The sequence below is a fragment of the Cupressus sempervirens genome, chromosome 1 (assembly GCF_028749045.1).
Source record: "Cupressus sempervirens isolate cs-2001-9-10 chromosome 1, ASM2874904v1, whole genome shotgun sequence".
Classification (NCBI taxonomy): Eukaryota; Viridiplantae; Streptophyta; class Pinopsida; order Cupressales; family Cupressaceae; genus Cupressus; species Cupressus sempervirens.
Genome location: NC_143118.1, coordinates 450,182,078 through 450,191,921, shown reverse-complemented (window position 1 = coordinate 450,191,921; position 9,844 = coordinate 450,182,078).

The window sequence follows — 9,844 nt, the reverse complement described above, 5'->3', positions numbered from 1 at the left end:
TTGTAGGTTTGAAGTGCAACTTGGACTTCTATTGAGAGTTCAATCATATGGTTTGCAATTGAAAAATTGTTGTCATGGATCAATGTTTTTGAATAGGCAATATGCTTTTGCATTGTATCCATGATAGGAAGGATCATGTTCTAGATGTCTATTAGTGTAGACTAGATCCTTGCTTACTCTCTCAAAAATTCTTCCTACAAATCTAATAGGAATTTGACCCTCATGTGATGTGCAGAGCTTGAACTAGGGTCAAGTTGCAACTTTTGAGCACTGGCCTTCAGATCCTCATCTATCTTATTTAGTTTTCCCTTTATTTATTTTGTATAATTGGTAACATCACATAGCTTAGCAAAAAGAGATGTTACATTCAAGAAAGAATTTTCAAGATTTTTCAAAATTGAGGAGAGCTCTACCTGATGGATGACAATATGTGAGCAATGTGCTCAAGCACTTTATTGTCAAAAATTTTCTTTGCTTTCTCTATCAACCTATCATAGCTAGTAGAATCTTCATTGAATTTATTTACTACTTCTTCTAATTATGAAAAAATATGTTGAGAAAAATCAACATCCACATCTATAGCCTCTGTCAAAATGTTTCTAGCACTTTCAATAATTCAGAAGTCTCTGTCTCTCTCTTCTCTAAGCTGCTTCTACTTGGCTTTCTATATAAGAAGTTGGCTAACTAATCTCATTTTCTCAATAGTAGCATTATCAAAATCCAACTTGGGTATCTCAATCTCCTTATCCAAATCAGTATCTTCATCAATTTCCTTTCCACTAATTAGAAGTTTAAGTGGTGTCTTTGGTTCAACTTCTGACATTACTGCTTTGGATTTTGAAATAGAAAGAATGGTAGAAACAATAGGGCTTGCAGTGAAAATTTGTATGGTGCCTACTAATGGAATGCTAACTAGAGCACTAAAAGAATCCAAAATTGATGTACTACCCAAAATTGAAGTATTTACAAGTGGAACACTAATAGAAGTACTTACAATAGGAGCACTTACTGGAATATGCAAAATTGAAGTAGACAAAACTGTAGATCTAGATGTTGCACTTACTATTGATGTCCTTGACTCAAGAGTTGAAGAAGAGGAGGGCTATAGCTTAGTGGATGAAGTGGTAGATACTTCCATTAGAGATACCTGGAGCTAAGATGGAGCAAAGAGTGATTGGGCAGATGATGTATCTATTGTGGTCACAATCATACTTGTTGAAGCTATCTCCTTGCTTGATGATACTATAGTTTTTGGTGGAGAATGAGGAAGGGAGGCTATGAATTTTGGAGCTATCCTAACTGGATCACTTTCTTCTTCTTCTTGCCTATCTTCCTCCTTAGCTTCATCCTCTTTCTCTTCTTCACCATCCTTCATTAACTCTTGATAATCTTCAACATCAATAGTGACACAAGGAGTATTATCTTCTTCATTATCTTCATCCTTGTCACTATCATCATCATCATTGATTTCAATAGGATCCTCACTTGGTTTGTGCAGATGGTAAACATTTTTCCACATAGATGTAGCATACTTGACTACATGCTCAATATCTTTTACCAAAATTAAACAAGTATGAAATTTGATGGTCATCTTGTCTTCATTTTTCTTCATTTATTCCTTTACCTTGACATTGGTAAGGCCTAATAAAAATTGTCTCAAATATTGTTCATATATGTCCTTGGTAGTTTACATGGCATATTCTCATCTAGGCTTTAACCTTATTAATAGCTCATTGGAAATTTGAGGGGTAGTTTGATCCGAGGAATATTTCCATTTTCCCATCTTTGTTAGCACCAACTCCTCAATTTGCATCTTCTCTCCATCAATTCTGGTTTTATATTTCAATGCTTTGAAATTTGTAATACCAACACCTTCTTCCAATTGTTTCAATCTTTCTTAGAAGATGATAGGGGGCTTACTAAATACAATTTCACTTCCTCCTTTCTTCTTGGATCTTCTTGTGAACACAGTTGTAGAGGCCTTGGGTGGCTTGGTGATAATCACCTTGCCTTTCTTTCTTATAGGCTCTTCTTCTTTTTCTAATTCCTCTTCTTCATTCTTAGATTCTCCATATTCACCTTTGCCCTTGGTAAGAATAAGAGGGGTACTTGCTATTTTTAGTTTTGAAATCATCCTCTTATCTTTATTTACTACCCATGGAAGCTTAATTTCAAGTTCTATTCTAGCTTTTGCTTCCTCATATGTTCCAAAGATAGGTACCTTCAGGTCTACATGCTCATTCACTAGGGATTCAATTATATCCTTTGTTTCATCAATATTAACCTCATAAGGAAGAGGTTTCACCCATACTATTCTAGGCCCAACTGCTTGGATGTATACTTTGTCAGAATCAACCATGAAATAGACATCATCCTTGTAGTCTTCAACCAATTTTTGGGGAATCCAAAAAAAATTATTCATCTTTTCCTTGAATGCTTCAAAATAATTGTCCATTATACTATCAAAATTATCACCCATTTCTATAGTAAACTCATTAATTTGGTACAAAACTAGAGTGTCCTTTCTCCATACCACTATTTCTTTGGGGGGGAAAAAATTTTGAACATAAAAGAACAAGAAAGTCAACAGAGAACCAAATTTGCACAGATTATTCTTCAAAGTTCTTATGCTTTCCATGTTTTTCTTCAACTATTTCAACATCAAATCTGCTAAGTCATATTCCAAATTTTTCTTAACAACTTTATATGCTAGGTCCATAGCTTCACACAATACACTATTCAGTTGACTAGAGTTGTATATCTTATGAACAATAATATGAATGCCAAACGTAAGTTCCACATTAGATACATTGCTAATTTTCAATCCTTTGCCATCCCATTTGGCTAGGTTTTTTTTTGAAGTTCATCCCAACCTAGGGTTTTCATAACTATAACCTTGTTAAGCATAGGGAGACCTATAATTCTATGAATCATCTTCTTCATAATCAAAACTAGCTACTCTAACCACAACTGACCATTATGGACTTAGCTCAAGATATATCTAATCCACTTAATCTGAAAGTTTCTTGACAAGTGTGGAATATGAGTTAAGCCTTTCTCCTCTAGATGTTTATGCTTGAGCTTAAGAGTTCCATCCACACATAGTTCACCTAAGGCACTATCCATTTCTAGGGTTTCTATTTCTTGAACAAAACATTTGAAATGAGTTCAAATATCATTGATAAGGAGTACCTTTGGTGGAATTTGTGACTAAGCTCCATTGGGGTCAAGGGATTCTACAATCACTGGTACTAGTTTAAAATTCAGAGTCTTCCATTCAATGCCTGGTACCAACATCTCTGATCCTTGTTACTACTATTGGTAGATGCCATGATTGCTCGATAAACTAATAATGTTCTTCAAAAAATTTTGCTGCAAATTATGCTCAAGATTGTTGGAATGCTCTACAAATCACTCTGCATTGGATATACTAAATTTATTGTGAAAATGAAGTCAAATTCCTACCCTTTTGATGAAAATTTTCCATTAATGCTTGGTATGATGAGAACCATTATGACATAGTGCTTGACAGGCTGTCATCCACTATCTGTATAGATTGCTTAGTAGAACCTTGTAAATCGGTGACCAAACAAAAATTTGTTACTCCTGACCTCGCTCAGTATGACCTATCCTTGCTTGGTGAATACTAATACTAAACTTTCGTGATCCCTCTATATCTGAAATATTGATTTGGATCTTTTCCTTCCTTCCATTAGAATTGTTTAAGATGTGACTTGTAAATATAGTTCCATTCCTTTCTTAAGAAATTAATTTGAAATGGTGGAGTCACCCACTTCATGAGTGACATGATTATCATCGCTTGAACTGGCTTGCTTGGTAGATTTAGCAACCCACTGCCATCTCATCTTCTTCCTGATGTTATTAGATTTTTCTTTCTTTTCATCTTCAACTCTACCTATATTCATGCAATTCCTAGCTATATGACCAAGTTTAGTACATGTGTAACATCTTATTGTAGTATCCTTTCTTCTCAAGTGATGCCTAGAACAATTTATGCCAATGTGTCCATATTCTCCACAATAATGACATCTACACCAAGTATTGTAGTCCCAACCAAATATTATTTTTACAATTTTTTTAGTTGGATTGAATGGTTTAGAACTAAGTTTAGATGCCTTGTGACCTTGTTTCTTGCATTTGTGACACTTGCCTTCAAAATTTGGTTTCTCCTTACATTCATTAGCTTTATGACTATGTTGACTACAATTGTAGCATTTTCCATTGAATTTTTCCTTTCCATTACTCCAACATTTGTTTAATGTATGACCTATCTTACTACAGTGATTGCAAGTAGGTCTTTGATTCCTTTGAGCACCTTTTTTGGAGGATTCACCTTCTTTTTTGTATCCAAGTCCTACTTTGCCCTTTTTCCTATAAAGATTCTAGATTCAATTGATCCATGTTTTCTTGGGATTTCATTATTCTTTCATTGAGTTGGTTCTCAAAATTTAGATCAACTTTAAATATTTCATTAATTTGCCTTTCAGTGCTTAAATCATTCCTTAACCTTTCATTTTTAGATCTCAGACTCATGATTTCCTCATTTGCATTGTAGAGCTGATTGATAAGACTTTCTTGCTAAATGGATTGATTTTGAGTTTCATTGTTCCTTGCCTCCAAGTCTTCATTTTCCTTATTTCTTTGTTCCAAGAATCCACACATTATTATTGTTTGAATTTCCTATTCTCTTTTCAATTTTCTTACTTCTTCTTGTAGGGAGCCATTCTTTTCTAAGATTTCTTTGATTGCATCATTTGCTTCATCTAAAATACTTGAAGGGAAAAAGTATTCAATCTTCTCTTCAACATACTGGTGGTCATTCATCTATTCTGCAAGTTCCTTCCTTCTTTTTAGGGATTGGGAAAGATGCTCTTTTCTTCCTTGAGTTGAGCTATAGCCATCTCCAGATCTAGCTTCTCATTGTCAATAGCTTTGTCAAGTTTGAATATCTTCGTTATCCTTGATCTTTGCTCAAGTTGTCAAACTATATCCTGAGAACCACAAAGCTCTAATAACAATCATTGAAAATAATCAAGACTAGCTAGGTTACTAAGAGGGGAGGGGTGAATCAGTAACCTCAAAACTTTTGACAAAATTTAGCATATAATACCATTAATTGATCTAATCTACTGCATGCATGAGAAAATAAAATCACAAAACACTTTGAACACATCATTTGGTGACCCAAAAACCTTCTAAATAAAAAGTAAAACTGGGGTGGGGATGATACACACAAAAATTCAGTAATATAGTATAAAGTTGACCTATTAAGGCTTAAAATGATCACTTCTAATGATTTTCCCTATTAGGAGCAATTAGGACTATTAGATCCACCTTGTTAGAGGTTTTACAAACATATAATGAAGTATGCAGTCAGTAAAGAGATTTAAGAAAAGACTGTTAAGTCTACCCTGTTAAAGGATTTGAAGCTAATTCACCTATTAGGATGAAATAGTAGATCTAACTTACAACTGAGTTGCTGATTTAGATCCTTGAAATGCTGATCATCTCTTTGTGATAGATAGAACTTGATTGCTCTTGATTTGACCTTGTTGTACCTTTTTTTTGCTACTGATTTGCATTCTCTTTCACTCTTCTCAAAACATTACTTCATCATATTTTGGTATGATACAATACATTACATATACCATTCCAATTCTCATATTTGCAATGTCGTCTAAAACACAAGTTCACACCAATATTACTAAGTTAGCCCAAATGTAGAAACTCGAGTTCTGTAAGCTAACTTGGTGAACTTCTGATACTTAGTGTCCACTGCATTACTCAACATCATCATGAATTTGATAAAAGTAGAGGCTCAATCCATACTAATCACTGAAGATATCTTTGAACTCGATTAACATTGGAGACTTGGTAGATATAGTGTCACTTAGTGGAAACTAAAATCCATGTTTACCATGCTTGCACTCGGTAAACACTACTCATCCCATCACTCAATTGACACTGGCTTCACATCACAAGAATTGATAACTTGGTAGATACGACGAGGCTCAGTAACCACTAACTACTCAGTAAGAATTGAACTACTTGGTTTGAACTACTAGACTTTGTACTACAGGTATTCACTCGGTAACCATTGGAATGGTCGATAAACATTGGAAACTAAATTAAGAGCTGAGTAACCATATAGAATATAAATAAGTATTGTCACTAATAAAAAACATAACTTAATGCTAATAGGATAAAAAAAAAATTCAACTAGAGTTGGGAAGTTGAAGCCGATCTCTTTCTAGACCCTTCATAAAGACATGAACAACCTTCTTCATATGTGTTGAGTTGTCATTTTACACAATGCTAAATGGCAGGGATTCTTGCAAACCCCTCTCTTGAAAGTTTGATTTTGTAAATCGACTCCAAGGTTTTAAGTGATCTTGTGACCTACTAGAACCCACCTAGTTGAAGATAAATGTGAATGTTCATGAGGAGGCCTTTGCTAGTTTGTTTTGATTTTAGATGGAATGTAGAATCTACACACCGTTTCAAAAATAACACTAAAAGAAAACTATATTTTTGTATTTTATGTTTTTTATGAATGCAATCTAACGGTGCAACTAGTATGAAATCCTTATTCTAACAAGGGGTTAGCAAAGAAAATAATGAAACTAAAATAAAATAACATGAAATTCAAAGAAAATAATGTGAAATCGAAATCCTAATAGACATAAGCTATAGAAAAAAACACATTGTGAGTTAAGCTTTCAAAGAGATCAGTAGGTATCCAATGAAAATAAGAGCAACGCTTCCTAGATTCCACTAAAGTAATCATCGATGGGAAATTTCAATAATTGAATAATGTTTCACTCTTCATCAAATTGCAAGGCCACAAAAAGTGTGCTCATGTGAGACAAAGAGTTATGCAAGCACAATTTGGTGATTTCTTCTCAAGCTCATTACATCAGTAGAATTTGTAAATCTGTAGCAAACACTAGAACTAAAAGATCAGACAACCAAAAAAAAATGCAATAAACCTTTGGCTTAATCACAATTTCATGAACAAAATTCACAAAATAATGACACATTTAGGCAAGAATCACTACACTCCAAATTTGAGCACCAAAAAAATAATTTTATTGCATAATAACAGTGACCCTTGTTACATATTACAATGGGGTATTTATAAGAAATCATCTCCTCAATTTGTGTTGAGAGTGAGAGATATTCCTCGTGCAATAAAATGCTTTTAAACAATAAAACAAACTAATTATATACAAACTAACAATTAATCTGGTACTTAATAGGAATCCATCCATATTTTATTCATTAACTAGATGCATGATCCCTTTACATGTCAAAAACAAAGAAATTATGAGAGAGAAAGCATGAGAAAGCTCCAAGTCGAAGTGGAAGTGTCTAGAAGAGCCAAAAATAGAAGTTGATCCTTCACTAGGCATGTGTCGAAGTTAAACTACCATTAGAATGAATTTTTGATGCATGGAAAGTGCTATTTTTGGAACAAGCAATTAACTATCAATGCACCTCTAAATTGTGGAGCTGCAGATCTATGTACCTACACACGTACGGAGCTATGGACCTCGACAATGTCAAAAATCTCAAAATTTTACTGAGTGTCAAAATTGAAATTTTGGCATCTGGGTTTCATTCATCTTCATCCCAAAGCTATGTTTGGATGTTTTCCCTTGAATTCCTCTATCATCTCAATAATATTAGCCATGTCCAGTAGATCTAAAGCCTCATATTTGTTTGTAATTGTCTACCTCAATTTGGGTGTCAGAAAAATCCTTGAGTTTGGTATCCAATTCTAACAATGCTTCTTTAGTCCTAAAGGCTTGTCGAATGTCCTCATCATTAGCAACCTCCACAAAAATCTTCCTAAAATTCTCCACTACTGTCTCTATAGGTAGTAGCTTTTCTCATTCCTCATCTTCAAAAATATCCAAGCATACATCGCTATAGTGTTTCTCTACTTCCAAAATTCACTCTCAAGCTTGGTCCTTCAGCCGATGAATCTCTTCATGTACTGTTCCCATTACCTTATTGCTATCCGCTATCTTTTCTATCTAGTAATCAATCATATCTAATTCTTCTCTAGTATATACATCAATCAAAACCTGATACATTTGGCCCTTTATGGCTTGTAGAGTTTGTAAATCCTTACTCTAGGCTCATACTTCATCCATAATACTGAAGTCCTACTTCAAAATTGCTACAATTTTATTCACATTATCTTGTGTACCATGCAGTAACTTCAAATTTTTTGTGATGATCAAGATACCTTTCTCCTCAAAAATTTCTTGCCACTACTGATAGGATTTCAAAAATGGATCAATGTGTGCCACTCACCGTTCTCTAAGAATAGTATTCAAAGTCTACCCAGGGTGCTCAGGATCAAGAGGACCAATTACTTTGGCTAGATATCCATTTATGATATTGACCTACCTTTGAAGTGCTTGAAGTTTGGCCTCATCCTATTCCATGTGCTTGAGGACCTCTTTGACTCCTAGGGTCATCATCAATTAGGCTAAATCCCATGTAGGCCTCCCCAACATAACATCCTTCAATTCATAATGCTCAAGACCAAGGCCTTCCACATCTATGTCTTCAAGAGGGACAACCACTTGTGGAAACAATTCTTGGTTCTATGTGCTGGTGACAAATGCCAATGGCATTGCCTCATGTGATGGAGACTTAGGTATATTCAAAATCTCTACAATGTCACAAATGTCTTCCTCTGAAGCATGGAATTGAGGCTTAGTACTCTTCATTATTTCCTTTCAGATCCACCTAGGGATGTGTCCTATTGATGACTTAGCTCTTAATGATGAAGGGGTATGTTCTACAACTTCCTTCCCTTTGTCACTGCTGCTCAGAGTTTTCCTATTGGGAGGGTTCTTCTTTTATAGTCTCAGTCTTAGTAGACCCTATAGCTTGAACCTTAGTGTCTTGGGAAGGTGGTTGAGAATATTTTACTATTTGTCCCTCCTTTGATACTTCATTAGTCATCATTTTTTATAGTCCCTCCTCCTATGATGGTTCCTTCTAAACCTATTCTTCTTCTAAACTCAAAGGTGGAGGAGTAACCTAACCCTTATCTACCATTGTAATTTTTGGTGGAGATGGAGGTGTAAGATCAAGAACCTATGTGTCTAGTGGCATTTGCATCTAGTCTTCCTATTGAGGTTCACCTGTAGAGGTGTCCTTGATCTTATCCTTGATCCATTCTATACCCATAGGCATAAAATCAAAATCCAATATTGAAAAAATTTCATTTCCCTCTTCACTCTACTCATCCACCCACTCTTGTTCTTTATCTTCCGAGGAAGAGAGTTCTAAGGGTTCTACTTGGGCAAATGGTGAGGTACCCATGGCGCTCTTTCTCCTTTGTAACTCTATAGCTCTTGCTAGCTAAGTTCTTCCTTGTAGGGGCACTTGTTCCTCTTCCTCTTTTGATTCTTCTTCTTCTTCCTCTTCATCTCCCTCTGGAATGCTTTCAAGAATAGATGGGGAAGGCACCAATCTTCTATTGATCCTGTGCCTCTTTTTCATCTGAATCCTAATTCTCTTCTTTTGTTTCTTGGAGGTCGAAAGAGAAGCTATCTCATCTTGCATAGGAGGAATGGAGACTTGCAAAATATGTCCCTCTTCTATTTGGCTAGGTAAAATGGGAGGCAATTGAGGTTCATCCTAGACTTGAGTAGCTCTAGTATCCTTGGACCCTTGTGCACTCTCTTCTTGCTGCTGGGTAGGCACCTATTCTTTAGCTTATTCTATCTGAATCCTCTAAGTGGAGGTCCTCTTCCTTTTGTTCTTTCCCCTCTTCTTTGGAGGCTGATAGTATCCAATA